This window comes from Chelonia mydas, chromosome 2, assembly GCF_015237465.2.
Source record: "Chelonia mydas isolate rCheMyd1 chromosome 2, rCheMyd1.pri.v2, whole genome shotgun sequence".
NCBI lineage: Eukaryota > Metazoa > Chordata > Testudines > Cheloniidae > Chelonia > Chelonia mydas.
In genome coordinates this window covers 184,104,936-184,130,808 of record NC_057850.1, presented here as the reverse complement: position 1 = coordinate 184,130,808, position 25,873 = coordinate 184,104,936, and the positions used below count along the sequence as shown (strand labels likewise).

Here is a 25,873-nt window from a genome sequence, read left to right as displayed (position 1 = left end):
TGGCAGACACTTTTTACTTAACTAGAGCTTTACGTGAGATTTCTCTTTGAAACTTGAAACTTCCCTGCTTTCTAGTTCTGTTACAAACCCAAAGCTAAGCTCAGGTTCATCACAAGGTTCACAAATCTGGGCCCAATTTTGAGCGAATCTAGACTCGTTGAAATATGGTTGCCTCACTTCATCCATTTGTAAAAGAGAGACGGTCAGTATTGGTTTAATAGCAAAATATGAATGTAGTTAATTTTTTACCAGGGTTTTGAGTGGAAGGAGAGACTTGGAGGATTCCAGAGTCCCCTGCCCCAAATAGAATGAGACCCATCCCTTACTATGATATCTGAGAGGGGACACCCAAGGCATTATTATGTATCAGTCCACCTGCTTAAGAGAGAAGTGTGAAATAGGACCAGGAAGCCCAGCATGACCTGTGAGTGCTCCTGATCAGTTATGTTCATGCCCACCAATATATTTAAAGGAAAGGGATAAGAACTGCTTGCTAGAATAGAAGACTTTCTGGCTCTTTTGTAGCACCTTCTTGAGGAACCCAGCATGCTAACCATGTGGAAATGTTCAGATAACCAACATTTGGCTCAAAACATAGGTTTTATTTTCAAAATTATTTTTCCAAATCAACAAAACTGAGAAAAAGGCAATTAAAATGAATTAATCACACAATCTGTCGCCTACAAATGACAGGACACATTATGCCACCTTTTTACAAAGATGTAATTGAAATGACCTAAACCAAATTTGATATTTTATGAAGCTGTTCAGTTCTTCATGGCAGGGATCCTCTCGTACTCTGTTTGTCTTACACCTACCGCAATAGAATGCCTCTAGGTGCTACTTTAATGTAAATAATATTTCTGACATGGCTCCATCTTTACATTTGGATTAGTTTCTCACATTCTGGACAGTCAAACTGACTGTATGTGTTTCAGGTGTTCAGGTTATTTCCAAAATCCTTGGTTTTGTTCTCTGTTTCCCAGTCAGGCTCACATTAAACTGGAATCTGTCTCGCTGCAGTAGGAAAGGGCTGTTTGTGGCAAACCTGTCATGTAAAAATTATGACTGGCAAAATGAGATGCTTTAAAGGGACTTGTTCAATGAGAGGTGCCTTGCTTTCCTGATTTACATTCCTCATATTTGTTAATTTTCCACTACCTTTTATTCACAGATGAGGCTAGTTACAGTTACAGCTCAAAGGAAAAAAGTGCCTAATAATTTTGATCTAATGGAACAGATCAATCCACTTTCATCTGATTTCCCCCAAGTTTGGCAATATTAATTATTTATGACCATCTTCTTATTTTAGTAGTTACTTCCTACTGAATTATGTAAGTCAGGAAACAACAGGTGAGGAGGATGACAAAACACTTCTGAATCTAAAGGAAAACAGTATCTATTTTGCTCAGTCCAGTAGCTGAAAGATAAAAAAAGTAAGCAGCATTTCTCAGCAGGACAAACTCTGACCTGTATTTGAGAAAAAATGGCCTGATGCCGCTACCTTTGAAGTCAATAGCAGAATTCCCCTTGATTTCATTAGGTGGAGGATTGGACATTAAGGCTCTTTAAATGCAAACAGGAATTCTAAGCATGCTGCTCAAAAGGATAGGATGGCTCAAAGGATGCCAGTGTAGGGGTCACAGCATGGTCTTCTCTCTAGCCCATTCTGCATATGCCGTGAAGGCTGAGCCCCCTTGCCCAAATAGGGCAGCAGCTAGTCCCCAGACCTGGGAGCCTCTTGAGTGCTTGGTTGCAATCCTGCCTAGATGCCGTACATGGAGAAAGAGGCCTCCTATCATGCCCTCTTTTCTTACTAATGCACCCACACAGGAGAGGGCAAAATTCTGGTTTTATAACAGAGATTAACTTTAGCCCCGAAGTTTACATCAGCCTCTGAACTTTCCCATATACAGTATCGGGGTATTCAAATCTGGGTTGTGGTTTATACAGGGGCCAGCTGGTAAATTCAGGTCTGGATCTAGACCCAAACTTTGCCAGAGTTTACTGTGGCGTAGGGGTGGGGGTTAAGTGGTTATTTGGTTCTGGACTGAGATTTGTGTCCATCTAAGCCTTAGTATAATAACAAGACAAAAATGTTTGTATGGAGACTGGAAAAGTACTCTGCTGTAAGTATAAGTCCCACGTGGACACATGTCACACTTCTAAAGAGTGACAGATGGGGTAGTAGTGATGGTAATAAACTAAGACTGCAAAATTGGTATTGTGTTGAGTGTGAAAGTGGCTTTAACGTTTTGATTTCCCTGCTTTTTAGTGTTTGTGAGGAAGTACTTTTGGCCAACCTTGACTCTTCATTTAACACAAATTTTTAGTCTGGCAATATCCTGTACTCCTAGTAATCTTTTTATTCTTGGTAACAGCCAGGAAAAACAAGGCAAATTAATTCAAGTTTATTTTAATAGTAGCATTGTGAGAGTGGATTTGAGTATGAGTAAGATGATCTGTGATGAAGCTGAGAAGATATTCCTGGAGCTGGAAGAGTGGAGAAGGAATGATTTTAGAGATTTCTCATTGGAAGAGTAATGTAGAATGAACTCCAAAGAGAGTCTACTAGATTGAAAAAACTATACTAGCTAAATTAAAGGGGCATCTGGCTAGGCTGAAAATGGCTGCATCAAAGCAGAATATGTGATCTGTGTAAACTAAAATAAATCCAGACTGAGGGATTAAAACTTTTGAATGTGCATGTGTTGCTTGAATCCATCCTCCTAAAATTCCATGGACAAACTCCAGTACTGTAGTTGGTTGGCACAAATTGCTTTGTGCCATTCATTTGTGCCATCTATTCTTGCCAACATAAATTGCTCTAGGAAAGTCTGACTCCTGATCCAGATTTAAAACAAAACAAATACATCAAAAGTAGCTCCAAAAGATACACATTCTTTTTTGGTTGATTATAATTGTGTACTAAATTCTTCCCTCAGCTGACTTTATTGAAGTGTGAGGTAATTTAAGAGAATCAACTGGTGTACAGTCAAACTCATGATCTCTGAAAAGTGCAAAATTCAGCAAGCTATTGGCCGGAGATTTTGTTACAACTGTACCTGCTCCATTACATCTATATGAGTTAAGTTAAAGCACAGCATATTTAAAAACTGGGAATAATTGTGCAGTCCTGAGGGAGCAGGGCTTAATAAGTACTAATGCCTGTTCCCACTCTGTTATTACTAGATGACTGCTTTTTTATTCCACTATCTAAACTTGTACAACTTTACTGTTCAAATAAGGAGCTCATTGACTTGAAAATTAGCAGCATTCAGCTGGCTCTACAACTTTTGCCCCTGAGGATTTTTTAAAATAATGTAAACCTCATGAAACCACAGATATTTGCATAGTAAGAGGGAAGAAAAAGAATAGCCAAGCAGAAGTCTCCATCCTGTTATGAAGAGCAGGGCCAGCCCTAGACCAAATGGCACCCCGGGTGAGGAGTGTCTTCGGCGCCCCCGCCTCCATTAAACTTTTGAATACGTTATTTTTTATTGCATTTGTAGCCCATTTCATGACTTTGATGCATGATTTGCATTCATGATTTATTCCTGTCATATAAGATGATAAATTTGCACACTAGAATTGTAAATCTGTATTTATTCATGCCATATATAAGCAAATTAAAAAAATATTAATTTCCTCTAAGCTTATAGAAACTTTTTAAATTTTAAGAATAACTGAAATGTACTAACATCAAGAAACCAAACTGTGCACCAACATTGGGTGTACCAGTATTAAATACTGTTACAGTAGGTGACAGCCTTAGAATGTTAACCCTACTCCTTTAATTCAAAAGGTCTCTTTTCTTGCCTCGTGAACTCAAACAGAGCATCAGAGAGATTCAAAGCCTGGCCAATTGCATTTTCAAGTGATAAAATAGCAAGCAATGTTGGTCTCTCATTGGCCATCATCGGTCAAAGATACGTTTTAATGAGCCTGAACTTTGAAAAGCTGAACTCACCACTCTCAGCTGTGACCAGTAGCATGAGCAGAATCCTCAAAGCTATCCACACATTAGGAAAAGTGTCCTTCAGCTCTGCATCATAAAAGAATTGGAGAACTTGGAGTGGAAAGTGCTTCCCATGTGGCAAAATGTGTTAGATGTTGTCCAATTCAACATAGAGGTCTTTATCATTGACGTCCAAACATTCCGCATGTGTCAGCATCCAGTGAAGTTCCGTACAATTGTTCAAGAGTGTTTTCCTGTCTGCCAGCAGCTTACTAAGGTAAGCCACGTAGGCTTTGTATGTCCTTACACTGTCAATGCAGCTCCCCCAGAGAGTGTCACTTAGTGGCTTCATGGTCAGATTTGTAATATTGTCTGTGAGGATCTTCCACCTGATAGTTGATGCTTCATTTGTCCAAACCTTTCTTTGATGGACACCCGAGCAGTGTCAACAAGCGGGCAAAAACACTCCCTCTTTAATTTTTCTTCTGAGCTTCCCATCACCTCATCTCTGCCCTTGTAACCGAACTTTCTCTTCTTCTGATGAATACAGCTTTCCTTGAAGGCAGGCTCAACTCCTAAGTCTTCTGCCATTTCTTTGGCAGCAGTGATGGCATCTTCAAATCCCTTGTCTCTGTAGGCCACAATGAAATCAAGGCAGCTTCTCATCATTGTAGCAGTCGTAATGTCCATCAATTGAGTTTGTAATGCCTTGCTTACAACATTTACATGGAAGAGGATGTCATGCCAAACAACAATTGAGATGAGAAATTTGAAGTTGGTGATCTGGTTTCACAGGCTTTGCGCCTTGTGTCGGAGTCCGGCCTCAGCTTTACGTGACAGTGCCAGTTCCATCAGGGTGTCATAAACCTCAGCCACTTGGTATTTCACTGGCCTTATGCTGTCAATGGAGCTCTCCCAGAGAGTGTCACTTAGTGGCTTCACAGTCAGATTTGTGACATTGTCTGTGAGGATCTTCCAGCCAACAGTTGATGCTCTAAACAGGACATACATCCTTTGCATTACTCCAAAGAGATATACTGAAGATAAAGAAGATGATGCTGCATCTGACACAACCAGCTTGAGGTAATGGCAGCCACAATGCATGAAGAAAGCTCTTGGATTCAGCGCAAGAATTCTTGCCTGGACACCACTGTTTCTTCTCTTCACACTCGTGCCATTGTCATAGCTTTGGCTGCGGCAGTCCTGAAGCTTTATTTTATTCTCATTTAAAATGTTCATAAACAATTCTGCTAGGCCTTTTCCAATAGAGTTGTCCATAGACTGGAAACAGATAAAATGTTCCTTTACTTGGATACAGCCATAGCTTCTTTACGACCTACTCAATGTAGGTGCTCACGCGTGACATCGTATTTCCCAAGGAGCTCTTCCAAACTGAGGAAATTACTCTTATGTTCAGTGAAATGGTGGTTCAGGCTCCAGAAGCATATACCGCCACCAAAACAGTGTGCATTTAAAAGCCCTGAAAAATACTGAGTTTCACAGTTCATTGACACAGACCCGTTTGCAGTTGTATGTTTTCCAATGCGGTCTTTCATAAATCTTAATCCACCTAAGAAGTTGAGATTCTTTAGGCTCCTGGAAAAGCCATATTAATTGGCTACATTATTATAACAGAAACATAGTTCCAGTCTGGTAAGGACATTATTTTCCCCATTCTTCTCCTACTGATGGTCTGATTGTAGGATGGAATCTCAGGGTTGCCATCTCAAATGATTTGACCGCTAGTTTGAGTTTCTTAAAACCTTAGCTTTTGGAGTAGTGGGGTTATGTGACCATGTCAGCTTTCATTAAAAATGTTTTTAGCCCATTTGGTTGTGGAGAAAACCTTGAAAATATGACCTGAATGCTCAGAAGTCAGAAGGCAAATAAAAAAACTCCAACATGTATTTAAAAAAAAAAAAAACTCATGTTTTTTAAAATAGTCTCATGATTTTTGAACCTTTGAGGTTGGCAATAATGCAGTCTTTTCAAGAGGAGTTCTGGCACAGAACCAACCCTCTTCAGTGTTTTAGCAAAGGTCAGTACTATTCTCAATGTGCTGCATTACTGCTTGCAAAAATTCTATTGAAAAACCAGTCTGCAAACAGTAAGATGCTACTGTGTGCTAAACTAACTCTACACCGAGTAACTTTGAAGGGAAAGAGCAGTAGTTTAGAAGAATCGACCCCACCCCTCCATTAAATGTTCCTCTCTACCTGTGTTGACATGACAGATGGTGAGTGGAATCCTGGGTAATCTTAGTCCTCACAAGTGAAATCAATTAAGTTTAGAAAAACTATTTATTGCCAAGGAGATTAAAAAGTAATTAGCATTTATAAAGAAATCTGCAGGGGTCTTAGTTATAATGAAGCGATAAGTTTGGGTTTTGGACAGAAGGGAGGTTCCAAATGGGAGGGGAGTTTATATCTTCTCTCTTTTGTTTTGTTTATTAAGATAATATCAAGCTGTATCTTCCAGCTGTCATCATAGCGATCTCTGGAGAGTCTTCTTGGATTTTTATCATGACACTGACATAGTAGCATCAAAATCAATTTATTAAAACCCAGTTGCAGGATTTAATACTTTGCTGAGAACATTTAGCGCCAGATATGAAAATAATTGACACTCTCTCTATACTTGTATCTAATACATGTCTATAGTTAATCATCCTCTTCCCTGCCCCCATCCCCATCATTTTATTTGTACAATTGAAAAGTTTTTCTAAGTTTTCAAAGCTTGGGCATAATTCATCCTTGGTGTAATTTAATTGATGTCAGGGATGAATTTGGCTCCTTGCATTAGTTAATGCGAGACACAATTCTACCCATTCTGGCAGCACAGCATTTTGAAAAGTTCACATGGTGACAAGAAATTTTTCTCCCTGTTTAAACTGTGAATATTTTTTTAAGTAAAAAAACCTGGAACAAATGTTTACAATCAAAATAGTTGCCAAAGTGTGCAGAAACAAAATTTGTTTATGGTGTGGTATACTTGACTCCCATACTTCTGGGTCACAACTGCTGTCACTTCAGCAAGATGACTGCTGCCAGTGGGAAGTCTCAAATGACCATATCAGTTCAGCTAGAACTACTGTACATTGAACACAGATTTAACTTTGTGAGAAATGCTACTTGCCATATGAGTTTCCTCCAAGTGATTGTACTGAGCAAAATATATACTGCTTTTCTTTTAATTTCAAAAGAATGGTATCACACATTGCGTTTCAGTAGGATCTGGGTGAAATACTTATCTTCAGCACATTGTAGCTTTTGACTAGTTTCTTTCTTACAGGAAATTACTGCATGCAGAACAAAAGTCTCCATGTTTTGAACTCTGATTCATAGTGCGCAGGTGCATGAGCTCAGAAGATCACATAGCTTGTGAAATTGGCTACTAGGTATTAGTTACTGGCAAGTTTCAAATGGCTTGTTTTCTGTTCTGCTCCATTCAGTGATTTATACTATACTCAATTATAGTTTCCAAGTGGCTTACAGAATTGCCAAAAGAACAGTCACACAGAAATGATTTGGGGTGTTCTGTCCGTTTTTTGGTTCGTCTTTTTGAATCTCTTTCTTGTCTTCTTCTTGAACAATTGCTCAGAAGTTGGATGTTTTTCTTAAACTTTCTTTTAGGTTTTCTTGAGACATTTACAGCCCATTTTCATGACCTGTTTTCTACAATCAGCTGCTCTTGTGAGCCTTTCATTGCCCTGCTTCTCATCCAAACCACATTCATGGACATTTTCCTGGATCTGACCAGTACCCAAACCAGACCCAAGTTCTGATCTTAAGATACAAATCTGACCTGCTTTGGCTGCTTCTACCTGCTCCGCCATTTATTCTAGGGAGTTTAGGTAAGAATTTCTTGTCTGAGCAAAAATTATAAAGATCGAGATTTTCAAATTTACAGGGCTAAAGATAGACTCCTAAATCTATATTTAGACATCTAAATAAAAATGTTCAGTTTTCAGAGAAGCTGAACATTTGCAGATCCCACAGTAGTCAGTGGGATGGGTGGATGTACAGCATACCTGAAAAGCAGGAGCTTAATGTTAGGCACCCAACTTTGAAATTCTGGCAAATAAGAAAACAAATATCTAGCGCTTGCTATTATAGAGAAATTGCAGTGCTTGATGTTATGAAGGCAATACACCAGAATCCACGTCAAGTTTAGTCCTCTGAGTAGACTGTTAGTAGCATTATTAGATAGTCAAGTAGCACTACTGCTCTCACTCTGTATCATGGCTCCAATGACTACGGTGACTCTGTTGTAATTACACATTGCTGAAGCTGTAGCATGTGCGTTTGTCCCAAGGCTCTGTCATTGTTACTTTTGTCCCATCTCCTTGGGATCCTTCTTTGCTTCATACTATATTATGACTGTAACATTGACGGCAATTTTCATGACACTGTAAGGAATTATCTATCAATTCAATTTGAGACTGCAAGAAAAGGAGACGAACAGTGAACAGGAAAAAGCTGTCTGTTTTAAAAAGTGCCTATAATAATAGTAATTCATTGCCAGTGCTTCTCAAAGAAGTATTTATAACTGCAAGTATTATAAGCAAAGACATTTTTGCTAAAAAGGATGTTTTAAAAGTATTTCTTTATACCTGTAAGGTATTCTTAACAACTCATTTCCAGGTCTTATTTTTTAGAATGGGGCCATCATATTTTAGTATAATTCATTAAAGAGTTTAATAATCTGTTAGCTCTTGAGTTGTAAGTGAAGCATGTAGGAGGAGAAGGATTAGTACTAAAAAGTTCTGCAGGAGGAAACGATCACAGTCTTTTAGGAGAGGAAGAAAAGGCAGAATACATTGTAATACGTATGGTATTCTTCTTCCTTCTAATACTATACTGATTCATAAAAATCAGGGTAAATTTTCAGAGGACCTCTAAATTCTCAAGCAATCAGTTTGATTGTCCAAACTGTGCAAATGTTGTTGCTGCTGCTATTTATTATTTATATTGCATTATGCCGAGAGCCCCCCATTGAAATTTAGCCCCCAGTGTGCTACATACCATACTAACATTAGCAACAGACAGACCCTGCCCCAAAACAGCTTACAATCTAAGTAGACAAGATAGACTGTGGGAGGAGAACCAAAGGCTTAAGAAGTGAAGTGACTTATACAAGGTCACACAGCAGATGGGTGATAGAACAGGAACAGAACTCTGATCTCAGCCAGAATCCCAAGCCAGCAGTCTCTCCACTGAACTGCTCTATTTTATGGACTTTGTGCTGCTCCACTGAAGTTTGCAGAGTCACATTGACTTCAGCGGGTTTTAGATCAGGTTTGCATATATGGGTTCTGGTATACACGAATGAATTCATCCACAATTAGAGGCTTGATATTCCTTGAACTTATTTATAAAGTACTTCATTCCTTCATTCATCTTCCTGGATAACTATTATCCATTTCATAAAGTCAATTTTTTATCCGGTGTGTAAAGCAGTTCTGTCTGAGTCGCCTGTTCATTCCAAAGCTTTCATATATTTTGGTTCGGCAACGTATTTCATTTTTTACTACTTTGTAGAGGGAATAATGTATATCATACATTTATGAATCCTTTGATAATTTTGAAAACTTCCAGTACGTTACCACAAAGGGTCTGTTCTTCGACTGAGGAAGAAATCCAAATCATTTTAACCTACCTTTATAATCATCTGCATTATAGTGATTCTAAGGAGTCAGGCTCACCAACTTCTGTTCTTCAGAGATAGTCATATCATCCTTTTACATTATATATCTCTGAAGAGATTGAATATTAGTTTTTATTTGCTTAAAAAGCATATTTTAACTTATAAATAACTAATGCTGGATGGTTTAAAAACAAGAGCATAAAACTGGTTAAGCTCAGGCATGTTCTACAAGGACACCCAAATAATTTCTATGAAATATGGTTTTCATATGTGGTTTACACTAGAATAATGTGTTCTTAGCTGCTAAGATGTCCCACGGATTACACTAAACAACTATATAAGAACAGGCTTTTCCAGAGAAAAATTCTGAGAAGTCTTTTATCATGTTTGATGGACACTCAGGCAAACTGGTTCTATCTGTTTGTGGAGCATAGAGGTGTTCATTAACTTTGGTCAACAGTCTTACGACATAGAGTGATAGTTGTCATTCACATATGGCTGCCTCAAAAAGAGTAAGTACAATGACAGGTTTCAGAGTAACAGCCGTGTTAGTCTGTATTCGTAAAAAGAAAAGGAGTACTTGTGGCACCTTAGAGACTAACCAGTTTATTTGAGCATGAGCTATGCATCCGATGAAGTGAGCTGTAGCTCACGAAAGCTCATGCTCAAATAAACTGGTTAGTCTCTAAGGTGCCACAAGTACTCCTTTTCTTTTTAGTAAGTACAATGGTACTCTCCCTGTCTCTGCTCATGTCCCATTTAGGTCCTTAGCAGTATTTGAACCTACAATATTCACCTCTAAAAGCATGCCACCTCTCCTTCTTGAGCTAAAGAAACACTTCCATTACCTATAGTTACAGTAAACATTTATCCTCTTTTATGGATTATCTGCTGTAATGAGACACAAACACACACGGTGTACTTAAATGTGTGGGTGCCTGTGTAACCCCCGCATCAGCAGTTCTACAGAAGCTTTCAAACAGCTCTGTTAAAAAAGAGCTTTTGCCAATCAACAAGAAGGATTTTTACCGACAGGTTAATAATCAGGTTGATTAATCTGAACATTTAATACTTAGCAAGATAAACTTTTCTTCAACCATTCAAAGGTTGTTTTCTCTTAATTTAGGTTCAGCATTTTTTTTCTTCTACTGTAGCCAACATTGGTTCTGTATCAGGTTCACATATCAGCAGTGGTCCTGAATTAATCTGTTACTTGCCTCCAACAGGATTCATTGCCAGCTAACGTGTAATAACTGCTGAGTCTGCATAACCAAGATGCTTAACGAGGAAATTTTTAAAAAGACTGTGGAAGGCTGAATTGTCTCAAAGAGGAGGTATTTGATCACATTGATTGCTTATTGAAATTATTGCTGACAAAGTAGAGTTTGACATTAATGGGCACTTTTTCAGTGGGCTTCCTTAATTGTGCACTTAAAATGTCCAGTTTGCATGTGCAGACCCCACATTTCCACATACTAGAGTATGAATCCAATCCTGTCCCCTCTTCTGTGGCTGTGGAGGGCACTGGCTGTGGTAGATGCACTTCTGTTGCCCAAGGGATGGGGTGGTGCAGCTTGCGGTATGTGGGTGCACCCCCTTTCCCCCCCCGCCCCAATATGATTGGGCCCTGGCTTCTCCTTTTTGGGCTCCTTTTGCCAAACATGGAGTAGGAAGAAGCTGATGGGTCGTCAACACAAATCCACTGGCCATTAGCATGTGCTCATGTAGGGGCCACAGCCAGCCCGAAGGATACTGCTGCGACTCCACAGCCTGTTACAGAAGATAGGATTATGCAGGTTGTGTGCTTATAGACAGATGCATTCACAAACTGATGGCTATAATTGAGGAAGCTGATGGAAAATTTGTCCTAAAATCCATTTGTTCATCTTACAGGAGAAGCAGAGTTTAACAATTCATGTCTGGCTCTGGGTTCATTGTATCTGTTCATTTAATGAGATTAGTTAGCTAATTAGACTAATTCTTTTGTGTTTGTATGGCACTTTGAAGATGTAGAGCATTGTAAGTGTTGTTATTAACAGTGTTCTGTGACCTGGACTGAGCAGTTCATTTTGATATTAATATCAGATAAGATCAGGACAATATTTTGCAAAAGAAGAAAAGACAATGGAGGATTATAAACAATGGTGCAGCAGTTGGTGCTCTTCCATGAGTCAAGGGATATCTCACTGAATAATCCATAGTTTCAATGCTGGTAATATTTTACCTTCATTCTGAAGTTGGATGGAATACTACAAAGTTTGCAAACACTAAGGCCTGGTCTACACTATGAGTTTATGTCGGATTTAGCAGCATTAAATCCAAATTAACCCTGCACCCGTCCACACAACAAAGCCATTTTTTCGACATAAAGGGCTCTTAAAACCGATTTCTGTACTCCTCCCCAACGAGGGGATTAGCGCTGAAATCAACATCGCCGTTTCGAATTAGGGTTAGTGTGGATGCAATTCGAAGGTATTGGCCTCCGGGAGCTAACCCACCGTGCACCATTGTGACCGCTCTGGACAGCACTCTGAACTCGGATGCACTGGCCAGGTGTACAGGAAAAGCCCCGGGAACTTTTGAATCTCATTTCCTGTTTGGCCAGGCGAGCTCATCAGCACAGGTCACCATGCAGTCCCAGAATCGAAAAAGAGCTCCAGCATGGACCGAACAGGAGGTACTGGATCTGATCGCTGTATGGGGAGAGGAATCCGTGCTATCAGAACTACGTTCCAAAAGACAAAATGCCAAAACTTTTCAAAAAATCTCAGAGGTCATGAGGGACAGAAGCTACATCAGGGACGCATCACAGTGCCGAGTGAAACTTAAGGAGCTCAGACAAGCGTACCAGAAAACCAAAGAATCAAACGGATGCTCCAGGACAGAGCCCCAGATATGCCGCTTCTATGCTGAGCTGCATGCAATTCTAGGGGGCGCCGCCACCACTACCCCACCCCTGTCCGTGGACTCCGATGATGGGGTACTCTCCGCCATGGCTGAGGATTTTGCAGATGGGGAAGATGAGGTGGAGGATGAGCTTGGGGAGAGCACACAGCACACCGTTCTCCCCGACAGCCAAGATCTTTTTCTCACCGTGACTGAAATACCCTCCCAACCCAACGAAGCCGGAGAAGAGACCTCTGGTGAGTGTACCTTTTAAAATATAATACATGTTATAAAAGCAAGCATTTTTTTAATGATTAAGTAGCCCTGAGGACTTGGGATACATTCATGGCCAGTACTGCTACTGGAAAAGTCTGTTAACGTGTCTGGAGATGGAGCAGAAATCCTCCAGTGACATCTCCATGAAGCTCTCCTGGAGGTACTCTAAAAGCCTTTGCAGAAGGTTTCTGGGGAGAGCAGCCTTATTCCATCCTCCATGGTAGGACACGTTACCATGCCATGCTAGTAGCAAGTAATCTGGTATCATTGCATGACAAAGCCTGGCAGCATATGGTCCCGGTGTTTGCTAGCATTCAAGCAACATCCATTCTTTATCTCTCTGTGTTATCCTCAGGAGAGTGATATCGTTCATGGTAACCTGGTTGAAATAGGGGAATTTAATTAAGGGGACATTCAGAGGTGCCCGTTCCTACTGGGCTGTTTGCCTGTGGCTGAAAAGAAATCCTCCCCGCAGTTAGCCACGCGGTGGGGGGAGGGAGGGGCTTTGGCACTGAGCTGTTTGTGTTTGACTAGCAGGGATCTTCCCTGATACCAGCCAGGCGGTGGGAGGAGGGGAAAAGCGATCATCCCAGAGAATTGGATGGGGGGGACGGAGTTAGTTTGGTTTCTGCTGCTGCACGTTAACAGGAAAACCGCAGCACTAAATGGCCAACTCAACGGGCTTTGCTTGGTATGGGAAAGGAGAGCGCTGCTGTTATGAAGGTTGCAGAAGCCGAAAGACTATGGCTTACCATGGCCACCTGCAAGCCGAATTCTGTTGCCTGGCCCTGCATATGTGATCTCTAACACCAAAGCCGCAGGCACTCAATATAAGATGCAAAATGCGACCTTGTACCAAAATCACATGTGCTATGTAATTTGAATAGTGTTGTTCACTGTGAAAGAGTATAGCCATTGTTCTGTAAAATGTATCTTTTTAAATACTTCACTCCCTTTTTTTCCTCTAGTAGCTGCAAATGTTTCAAGCCTCCCTCCCCCATCCCAAAAGCTATCTCAGATAAGGCGGCAAAAAAAACGCACGCGCAATGACATGTTCTCTGAGCTCATGCAGTCCAGCACTGACAGAGCTGTGTGGAGGAACACAATAGCAGAGTACAGGACAGTGGCCGATGAACATGAGGAGAGATGGTGGCAAGAAGATCAGAGGAGGCATGAGGCAATGTTGGGGCTACTGCGGGATCAAACGGACATGCTCCGGTGTCTGGTGGAGGTTCATGAACGGCAGCAGGATCACAGACTGCCGCTCCAGCCTCTGCTTAACTGCCCTCCCTCCTCCCCAATTCCATAGCCTCCTCACCCAGGCACCCAAGAACGTGGGGGAGGGGGAGGGGGAGGGGAGGCTTGAACAGCCCAAGCAACAGAAGGCTGGCATTCAACAAGTTTTAAAGTGGCCTTTTCCTTCTCTCCTACCCTCCTCCTACATCCCACCTGGGCTACCTTGTGACTTATCTCCCTATTTTTATAATCAATTAATAAAGAATACATGTTTTTTAAATGATAGTGACTTTATTTCCTTTGCAAGCAAGCTGTGATCGAAGGGGGGAGGGTGGGTGGCTTACAGGGAATTTAGAGGCAACCAAGGGGGTGGGTTTTCATCAAGGAGAAACAAACAGAAGTGTCACTGAGTACCCTGGCCAGTCATGAAACTGGTTTTCAAAGCTTCTCTGATGTGCAACGCTTCCTGCTGTGCTCTTCTAACTGCCCTGGTGTCTGGCTGCGCGTATTCAGCGGCCATGAGATTTGCATCAACATCCCACCCTGCCATAAACGTCTCCCCCTTAGTCTCACAGAGATTGTGGAGCACACAGCAAACAGCAATAACAATGGGAATATTGGTTTCGCTGAGGTCTGAGCGAGTCAGTAAACTGCGCAAGCGACCCTTTAAATGTCCAAATGCACATTCTACCACCATTCTGCACTTGCTCAGCCTATAGTTGAACAGCTCCTTACTACTGTCCAGGGTGCCTGTGTACGGCTTCATGAGCCAGGGCATTAAGGGGTAGGCTGGGTCCCCAAGGATAACTATAGGCATTTCAACATCCCCAACAGTTATCTTCTGGTCTGGGAAGTAAATCTCTTCCTGCAGCCATTTAAACAGACCAGAGTTCCTGAAGATGTGAGTGTCATGAACCTTTCCCGGCCATCCCATGTTGATGTTGGTGAAACGTCCCTTGTGATCCACCCGTGCGTGCAGCACCATTGAAAAGTACCCCTTGTGGTTTATGTACTGGCTGCCCTGGTGGTCCAGTCCCAAGATAGGGATATGCGTTCCGTCTATAGCCCCACCACAGTTAGGGAATCCCATTGCAGCAAAGGCATCTAGTATGACCTCTTACATTTCCCAGAGTCACTACCTTTGATAGCAGCAGTTCAATGATTTTGTTGGTTACTTGTATCATAGCAGCCCCCACAGTAGATTTGCTCACTCCAAATTGATTACTGACTGACCGGTAGCTGTCTGGCATTGCAAGTTTCCACAGGGCTATTGCCACTCACTTGTGAACTGTGAGGGCTGCTCTCATCTTGGTATTCTTGCACTTCGGGCAGGGGAAAGCAAGTCACAAAGTTCCATGAAAGTGCCCTTACGCATGCGAAAGTTTCAGAGCCACTGGGAATCATCCCAGACCTGCAACACCATGCGGTCCCACTAGTCTGTTCTTGTTTCCCAGGCCCAGAATCGGCGTTCCATGGCATGAGCCTGCCCCATTAACACCATGATCTACAAATTGCGGAGGAACGTGGTATTAGAGAAAAGTGTGTTCATGTCCTCATCACTGCACTTCCATCGCCTCCTTGCCTGGTTTTTCAGGTGCTGGTTCTGCATAAACTGCATGATAATGTGCAAGGTGTTTAGAATGGTCATAACTGCTTCGGTGAGCTGAACAGGCTCCATGCTTGTTGTGCTATGGCGTCTGCTCCTGCTCGGGCAATCCAGGGAAAAGGGCGTGAAATGATTATTTGCTGTTGCTCTGACAGAGGGAGGGGAGACCGACAGCATGGCTTACAGGGTTGGCTTACAGGGAATTAAAATCAACAAAGGGGGTGGCTTTGCAAGAAACAGAATGGCCCCCTCAAGGATAGAACTCAACACCTCAAGGATAGAACTCAAAACTGGGTTTAGTAGGCCGTTAATTTCACCGAAGAAGGGAAGAAGGGAGGAGAAAATGAATACAAAACAAATCTGGTCTATTTCTTGTTTTGATCCACTTCATCTATCTTTATACATCTTGCTATTAGCAGACTGTTCGGTACAACCGCTCTCCATCATCATCTCCTGGGTGCTCGGCAGAAGACGGTGCAGTATGACTGCTGGCCATCGTCTTCTCCTGGCTGCTCATTAAAAGACAGTGCACTAGGACTGCCAGTAGGACTGAATCGCCATGAGACAAAACTTAAAAGGGTAATGACCTGGCTGAGTCACTCCCATGTTTGCCCAGGCGCCCCTGGCCTCATCGAGGTCGGTTAAAAGAGCACCCTGGACTACGTCAATGATGGCTACCAGTCATACTGCACTGTCTACTGCCAAAAGGCAATAAGCTGCTGCTGTGTAGCAATGCAGTACCACGTCTGCCAGCACCCAGGAGACATACGGTGATGGTTAGCTGAGCGGGCTCCATGCTTGCCGTGGTATGGCGTCTGCATGGGTAACCCAGGAAAAAAGGCGCAAAATGACTGTCTGTCATTGCTTTCATGGAGGGAGGGAGGGAAGGGGGGCCTGATGATATGTACCCAGAACCACCCATGACAATGTTTTAGCCCCATCAGGCATTGGGATTTCTACCCAGAATTCAAATGGGTGGCGGAGACTGCAGGAACTGTGGGATAGCTACCCACAGTACAACGCTCCGGAAGTCGATGGTTGCCTCGGTACTGTGGACGCACTCCGCCGACTGCATGCACTTAGAGCATTTGTGTGGGGACACACACAATCGACTGTATAAAAACGCTTTCTACAAAACCGACTTCTATAAATTTGACCTAATTTCGTAGAACAGACAAGGCCTAAGTGAGCTTCAGGCTCATTGATTTATTGCTATGAACTTTCAAATGTGTTTGAAGCATATTGTGCTACTTTACAAGTCTGATCCTCGGTTTCTTGCACACTTCTTACTCTCAGTGAAGAAAAAAAAATGAATAGGCTAATGTAACAGAAATTGGAGGAGTGACATACAACAGCTACATTTGGTTCGAATATCTGTATAGCAATGGAAAGTCAATGGCAGTTTTAGATGACAAAAAAGGAAGCATTTGTGCCCTACATCAGTGAATATGGAAAAATGTGAGAGGAAAAGTATATGTGAGAATGATGGGGGAAGAGGGGCAAAGAAAGTGAATTGTTTGCAAGCTGCACGGCATAGGATGAGATACTGGATTGGGAATCTGGGGACCTGGGCTGTATTCCTGGCACTGTGATTCAACTGCTCTGCTTACCTTGGATAAGTCTAATCAACCACTCTGAAAATGTTTTCTCATCTGTAAAATGGAGATAATGACACTTCCATTCATTAGTACAGTGCTTTGAGATTCTTCACTGAGAACTGCTCTAACACAGGTAAATATTATTCTAGATCAGGAATGATAGAGCTGTGACAGATTTCTTCTGATGGTCTCTTCCTGCCCTTGTTCAAGATTTACAAGACTTACCGTGGAAGATCAATAGCTGAGATAAGTAACACCCACAAAATGTTGACTTAATTGTTAAAGGAGCCACAGAAAGCCTCTGCAGCAACCAAATTGTGTTAGAGCAGAATGTTATCTTATTTTAATACTGTTTATTTACAGCACTTACTTTCATTATATATTTAACCTTTTTAAAGTGGCCCTCTAAATTCAGGACTTCCCATTTCAGTACAATTATAGTTAATCCAATATAGCTCTTGTAAATCCTGTCTGTAATCACTGTAATAACCTGTCCCTGTTATTGCAACAGTACATCCTCATTTATATTCAGTGACTGTGCTTCACTAACAGCTACTTTGCTCTGCTCTGTGTCCCACTGAAAAGACTCTGGCTCCTGTTTGGACTCTTTATACATTCTCGCAGCCAGAGATTCTTTACCAGCCTGACACCAGTGACCTCACATTGGTCACTCAAAAGTGCCAAGTGTCTATTACTTGTGAGGCTAGTCCAAACAAATGAATGGGGTGAGACTTCTGCTTCTCCCTATTGTGTCTGACCTGAACAAGCTGGAAGCTATATAAAACATCCCTTGGGATTTGGAAAGCAGAAGTAGGCACTGCAAAGAACATTTAGGGGATTGGCTGGTGCTGTCATGTGACCGATGCTAGGCAACATGTGCTATTGGCCTTCTTGGTTGCCGACAGATCAGAAGGAACATCAGTTTGTGTGTGTATGTGCAAATGAGGCTGTGCTTTCTCCACAGCAGTCGGGGGGAGCTTTAGCACTTCTATTGAGGTAAGCAATAATGATGTCTCTTTATTCTAATAAATTAGCTGCCGGGAATGGATGCAGCAGGATTTTCTGCTGCACAAGCATAGAGTAAAATAGAAAAAGGGCTCCACTCTTAAATTCTGTATTTTGATTTCTTTTGATGTTTTTTAAATTCTAAATTAAATGTGATCCAAGGTGATAAATACTCAAATATACCTAGCAATTTTCTTTGGTAATTCAAAATCATTGTATTCTATTTTAAATGTTTTACATCTTGAGAATATTAAATTATATATTAGCAAGCAGTTGCACAGACAGGCATGCATTGGAAATAGTGCATAGATAAATTTCTGTTTTTATGAAGGGGTGGAGAGGGAGAGGAAGGTTGATATTAATACCTATCTTTGCATGAAAAGCATCAGGTCATTTTTACAAAGCAGACTGTTTAAAACAAAACCTGTAAAATGCCTGCCAAGACCAGTCATTGATACGTGTTCTGAGATGCATGTTGGCAATATTAAAGCAAAGGCGCAAGACTGATGCTCAGTATCCTAATGGATTTGGAATCTATGGCTTGTATATTGTATTTAAAGTAGAACAGTGAATGAAAGACAGCAGCCTGTTTAAACAGGTCTTGAACTGTAGCCAATTAAAAAAGCCCATTGTAGTCCTGTGGTAGGCATACATCTTAGCCAACTGCTTCACAAGAAATAGATTTTATGTATTTCCTCCAAAACTATAGGGTGGACTGAATAACTGTCTATGGAAAATATTTTAATAATACACTGAAAGTGAAGTTTATACCAAAGATAATTAAAGCCATTGTTGAAAAGAATTAAAGCTGCTAAGGATTAAACTGACTGCACCACAAAAAATGAAAAGGAACTGGACTGTACTATGAATAAATGGCTCTGCAGCAAAACTACAGAATCTATAATCAAACTGAGAAAATCCTCCTTCTGTAAGTGCAGAGAGCATTCATGCATTCAGGCTACATGGATGTAGTAGCTTGTCCAGAGAAGCTGCTGTGAAAGAGAAGTTAATGTCAAAACTAAGCAGGATCAGTCTTTTAAAATCCCATAGCTCTCCCAGGAAGTAAATCAGGAGTGAGAATGTGCTTTTGATGAATGATACTGTCATCTTGCAGCTGCTGCTAATTTTTTTTAATTCAAAAGACCAGATTAAGCAGGAAAGTTCAAAAGAACAACAAAAAAAAAACCCTTCACAAAAAATCCAAACCCACTAATATATAACATGCCTCTGCAGTGTTAATTCTGGGAACCAAATGCTATTGCACAAAACTAAAAAAGCTCTGACTGTTTTCCATATGCAGAACCATTTAACCAGGAGCTGTTAAATTTCACGACTTTACCTATATAAGAAAAAGCAATACTTCTGCTAACTGGATCTAAAAGTAGTCTATTTGCTCAACTTTAACACAGAACGGTCAGAATTAAAACTCGGCATGCAAACATTGAGAATGTTTTCTACTATGCTGTACTCCCCTAGTGAACTGTTCTGATCTGCTTTGTTTGTAAAGCTATTGACTAGTATAGCTTCCTATCATAAAGTTATTTTTGATACCATACTTAGCTTATCACCAGTATAAATTTAATGCTGGCTGTTCTAATTTTCAGGGATTTTGTACCATACTTGCAGTTTGTGAGTGCTAACAATTCCTTAGAAATCCATTTGCTATTTTTCAAGGTTGAAAAACTGGGAAAATACCTATAGTCCAGTTAAAAAGGATGGAATTTGTAAACTGATGTTATCTGTATTTGTTCCAGATATGGAATAGGTTGAACTTTTACTCTTCTCAGAGGTGTGATTTTTTTTAAAAAAAAGATAGAACAGGAGGTATAAACAATGATAATTGCTTGATGCAAAATACCAATATGTCTTGAGCATATTAATAATGTAAAAATAAAGATCTTATGTTATCTAATATACAAATAAAAATTAACATGCAAATATTATACAAAAATAGCAGAGAAATACTTACACTAAAGATGTATTTGTTTACAGACTTTTTTGACACCCAGTGCTTTACAAAGTTTGAAAACACTAGGGAGGCAGTAATACTAAATGGCTCTGGTGTAGCATCTGCCCTGCTACCTTCCCCTGGAGGCTTTGTACTGGGAGGCAGTACAGGGTGTATTAGGCCTAGAAGCCCCCTGCAGGAGACCTTGTGATCCTACCACACCCTTTCCCAGAAAGGAGCAGTAGAGAAGTCCTCTAGGCTTCCTAGAGTGGCTGCTGGGGAAGCAGCCAATGAGAGAGTTTCATTGAGCAACCAATTTGGGCCAGGGAGGGCCATATAAACGATGCTGCAGAGGTAGAGCCAAGCAGTTGCTGCCTGGAGCTGGAGGAGCGAGACCTGTGCTCGTGGCTGGTTGACTGACTGAAGAAGCAGCAGGACCATGGACAGTTCAGTTACTGGCAGGGACCGAGGGAGCTCCTGGCTAGCTGCTAAGACTGAGCCCAGGAAGGGCTGCAGGAAGACAGTGTCTCCAGTAAGGAAGCCCTGGGGGTACGGCCCCATACTGGGGCTGGGAGTATTTAAAGACCGAGCCCAGGGAGGGGTACAGAGATACCAACAGAGGGGTCCTGGAACAGGCCTCTGGTGGACTGTATACCCCAAAAGGGGTCTGTTCTGTTTCACATACAGACTGTGTGTGTGTGACTTGGCCAGAGGGCTGAGTCACTGAAAACCCACCTGAGAAATCACCAACAGGGGTCACCACAAATAGAGACTGTAGGCACACACACTCGACTAGGGGGTGCTTGCAAGAGGGGAGTGCCACCCTGTTACAGAGGCAGCTTTAAACTGAAGCATCAGCAGCGGATGGTGCCTGGCAAATGTGTTGGATCAATTTGCATCTGTGATGCCCTTGCCATGCCCCCCCTCTCTCCATAGTTGCCCAAATTTGAGATGTTTTTTGGTGATGAGGGTCCCCTAAAAGAAGAGAAGTTGTTAAATGTACACACTGCAACCTCACCTCCATGTGTACATTCTGCTGGGGCTCTAGGTTACCCCAAGCCAGCATAAGGGTGGAATCTAGCCCAGTGCAGATAAACAAATTCTCCTCTCAGGACTTGCTTAAAGTATAGTTTTTGGTGCTGCTGTAACTTGAGCTAATCAGTTGCCAGATAACTCACGTTAACCACACGTGACTGTAAATTCTAGCATAGATTCTCAAAAATGTTTGTTCCTGATAATGGTTCATGGGTTTGTGTACACTACAGGTCTTTAAATTGATTGTTCCAAGACACAAATGTGTGTGGAGTGTCCAGATTAGCATCTATAAGTGTGTTAGTTTACTAGCGTTAACTGGCAATCAATTATCTTGAGTTTAAAATCTCTAGAGTAGACATACCTCCTCAGAGTTAAGCCAGGCTGAAGAATAGTTGAGCCAAAAATGTGTGTCCTGGAACAAACATCTGTGAGTTGGCTACAGAAGAGTTTACAATCTTATTAGTTAACTTGAGTTAATTGCGATCAGTTAGTTCAAGGTACAAGACCAAAAACTCTAGTATAGATATATGCTGAACTGTTCCAGTGCAACCCCAGTGAAGTTAATGTATTTGCATTAGTGTAGCTCTGAAAAGAATTTGTCCCAAGGCGTATAATGGCCACGGCGGGTAGGTAGACTAGGAAAATTCACATTAACTTTCTGACTCAAACCAACAAAAGAAAAGAGGTGCGTAGTTAAGGCTCCCATTTTACCCAGAACTAAAATTGGCATCTACTCTAGGTGGCTATTTCAGATACTTGTGTACAGGACCAGATTCTACTCTTTGATCCAGTTTTCACCAGGCTGTAAAGAAAACGGCTGGTGCCCTTAAACACACGTGCCATGGCTGATTTCCTTGAGCTTATCCGGTGATAAGCACGAAGTTTGAGACTGAAATGTGATCAGTAGTTTGTAGTGCTGTCAATCCAACTCATACAATAAAGGGATAAATCCTACTATGGCTGGAGGCGGGGGGACACTGCCAGGCTTGCCCCCACTGTCAGCCAGGGCAAGATTCCTCATAGTAGGTTGAGGCAGTGGACTGTGGGAGCACTTAGACTGTGCTCTTACTGAAAAAGGCAGCTGTTTCTGCTGTTGCTGGATTGTGCTTGCTGCTGCCCACAGCATAGGTGCAAGCTAGCTGAAGTGCTAGTCATGACTGTTTAACAGGTTAATAGCACTCCCTTAGAGATGTGGTGTTTGAGCCGGTGCAGTTATTGGCCCTCTTTCATACTGCCCTCTCGAGCACCATGGAGAGATACTTGCTTTCTGGTTTTGTGGAGGAAGAGATTCCCTGTGCTCTTCGTTCCTTGTGCACCACACAGCAGGATTTTATCCACGCAGTGCTGCAATGCCTCAGAGAAGTTTTGCAAGCTAAAGTTGCTGTGGGAACCTCTCTTCAGATGTATGATCTGAAGGAAGAGACAGATAACATGATGCCACAAGTGGGGAATGCAGCAGGATGTTATGATACAGAAGCACAGAGTTTGCTGTTAGCAGCTGTGACCATTGGGGGCTCCTGTTTCTAAGGAGAACTCATATCGCTCATTCAGTAGCTTCTTTTACCATTTGGTTTAGTCTTTAGTTTACATTGTTTCATCATGACCTTCCATTCGTACAGTGGGGAGTCTGCAAATGAAATCCTTGTCCTGCTGTTCAGGATCGGGTTTGTATTGGCTTAGTCATGTTAGTAAGGTGCTTGTAGAGAGACAGGAAACAGAGACGTATTTAAATACTCTCCATGAATGTAAAGGCAGAAACACATGCTACCATCAAGAAACACTGGCTGAGCACATTAGGGAAGCCGACATGTGATTGGTTTTGCCCACCCCACTAGCAGATGTCACAACACTCTCCAGTAGTTCCTACAAGTGATTGAAGTAACTAGCCAATTTAAAGTGAAAACTAGGCACACATTGGTAGCGTGAGATTTTTCAGAATCTTTTTTCCATGTAGAGAGGCAGCATGGTCAATGGGAGCTGTGGAGCCGGCACTGGGGGCAGGGGCAGCATGCAGAGCTTCCCTGATCGCCCCTGTGCCTAGGAGCCACAGGGACATTGCAGCCATTTCCGAGGAGCTATGATGGTCTAAACATGGAAGGTTGCATAATAAGGGTGGTCTGTTGTATAGGCTTCACTGCACTGTATGTATACACATATACAGATGTTTAAATTTACTACAGTTTTAAAATATCCAGTTAGTTTGTGGGCCCTCCATAATCAAATAATTCATTATATAGCTATTTCTTCTTAAATGCTTTGAGCCGGATCTTCAGCTGCTGTAAATTGGGGTGGGGCCACCCAAATTGGAAGAGCTGTGTAATTTGACACCAACTGTGGATATGACCCATGGTTTTTAGTGGCCTTTGCTTTAAAATTTTGGAAAGTCACCAAGAATATAGGGAGGGATTTTGCTCAGCCTATAAAATTCAGATTCAAAGACATCAAAGGTGTGATCAGTGTGTGCTGAATTAAACTGTTAAAACAAAGGTCTGTACTGTCTTCCTCAAGTGTGTAGGTCAAGATTAGTGAGCTATAGAATGTACATAGTAAAACCCGTCATTACCAAAACAAAAAAAATCTCCCTGACTTTCCCAGGTGAGGATTCTAAGAGGTAGTACTAATGTACGTATAAGTGGAGTTGTGAGCTTTTGGGATCTGTTTTTAAAGCTAGTAAGGCTCTATGGCCTGATTCCAATCTCTGTCACACCTGACACTGAAACCAGTGGGGAGCTACTCCAGATTTACACCTTTGTGTGTTTATTTCATTCAAATATTTTCTTCCTTTAGCCTTAGTTGGTGGGGCAGTGTAGCGAGGCAGTGTGGCTCCCTGCCGCCCCGGAGAGGGTCGAACCCCTCCAGACACCAGAGTGGGCGGAGCCAGGAAGCTCTGAGCCCGCCCCTCAGAGGGACAGGTGGCGACCGGGAAGTAGAAAGGCACGACCCGGAAGTAGACAGTCGGGCCCTCAGAGCTTACTAGAGGACCAGCCACCGGGGAGGCCAGACGTAGCTAGCCTAGCCTGCGACTGGGGAAACCCCGCGGTCCCAGGTCCACGCCAAGACTGGCCGGACCTGCCCTGCGCCAGCTATCCAGGGGAGTTACCGGACCTGCCCTGCGCCAGCTATCCAGGGGAGTTACCAGGCCAGCCGCTTTTCCACTGCCCCGAGGAACCCATGGTGCTGGACCCCCTGGAGAACACTGCCGGGACCCAGGTACCAGAAGGAGGGGAGTTAGGAAGCAGCCCGGGGACAGCCGAACCTAGTCTGGCTGTAGCTCTGTCAGAACCCATGTCACTGTGTTGCGGTCAGGGTCCCCACTGACCCAGTGGGTGGCAGTCTCCCCCTCTTCCTCATCCTTAGAGGCCTGGGCTAATTCACACATGCTGTGTTGCTCAGCCCCGGCCTGAGGGCCTGAGCAACTGACTGTTTGTTCCCCCGTCCTGACCCAGGGCCTGGCCTGCTAACGTTGGGCTATTTGCTCAGCCCCTGCCTGATGGCCTGAGCTACTGACTATTTGGTGCCCCACCCTGACTCAGGGCCCGGACCTACGGTGCTCAGTCCAGTTACTGCAAGGGCTGCTGAGGGAGACTCCGGTGGCTGGACAAATTCCCCAAAGTTAACTGTGTGTAGCGAGCCGGTGTGGCTCCCCGCCACCCCGGAGAGGGTTGAGCCCTGGCTTAGCCCCTGTACAGGCAGTTAGCTCAATGTATGTTCTGGTAAGCAGCCGCTGCATGAGACTGAAGATATTTTGTTAGTTATCCCCATGACACTTCTGGACTTTATATCATGTGGGCTATAGAAACTGTTAATACCCATGCTCACATTGCTATGTGGGACAAACTCCCTTCAAATAATACAGTATTCTGCAGCAGTGGTCAAACATGGTAGGAACGCGGTCATATTTTGTTTATAAGGGCAGATTCAAGGTATCTCCTATGTTATTTCCCTCTAGGTTCATCTCAGTATTTGAACTGAGTCTGTGCCTCATCAGAGTAATTAATCTTACTGAGCCATCAAGAAAACACACAATTCCAGATGGCTTTTCACAAATTCTTCAGCATCCTTGCTCCTTGTCCATTCCTCTCTTTGTTCTCCACTGCAGGCTACGCCACGTCTATTCCCACTGACGCAGTTGCACACATTCATCTAGTGTCCTGTAGTAATGTTCATTTTGAAATGTTAACCTCCACTATGTAAAGTAGTGGAAGTGGTGTAGAATAGTAGGTTTCTTTTGTTATCCCCAGCCACCAGTGGATTTCTTCACTTAGTGGAGGAACCTCACTGTGGTTCCCTTAACTGTTCCATAGAACAAGCTCTGATATGGATTTCCTTCATTTCTACTACCCTTTTGTGCCAACCCTGCTTTTGACATTGTACACACACTGAATGTTGTCCAAATGTACCCTTTCCTGCAGTTTTCCTTTATTGCTGTCTTAAATAACAAACATATCTCAGCCTGAGCTTCCATCTGAGCTTGGCTATTCCTAGGGTTTCTCCCTGCAGGACTGACTGCACTGTCCCATGAGCATTCCCTCTGCCTTAGAGAGACTCTCAACCTGTTTATACTCCCTGATTTTGAGATGAGTCTCACCTGGTCTAATTGCCGGGATGAATCAGCAGATGCATTACCACAATTGACATTTAAACTAAATATTTTGTATTAAAAATAATTCTTTCCTTTA

The 25,873-nt window shown here is 42.4% G+C and overlaps 1 protein-coding gene across 3 annotated transcripts in view; it reads left to right on the top strand.

Moving 5' to 3' along the window:
- Positions 1-25,873, top strand: part of TMEM108 (transmembrane protein 108) — a 327,045-nt gene that overhangs the window by 77,089 nt on the left and 224,083 nt on the right. The window contains exon 4 of one of the 3 annotated variants that reach the window (XM_043540806.1): positions 10,831-10,938. The gene's annotated coding sequence lies outside the window, so the exon portion shown is untranslated. Of the gene's footprint in view, positions 1-10,830; positions 10,939-18,089; positions 18,203-25,873 lie in introns of those variants that run through there. The other 2 variants (XM_007064309.3, XM_037890287.2) reach the window with 2 other exon arrangements.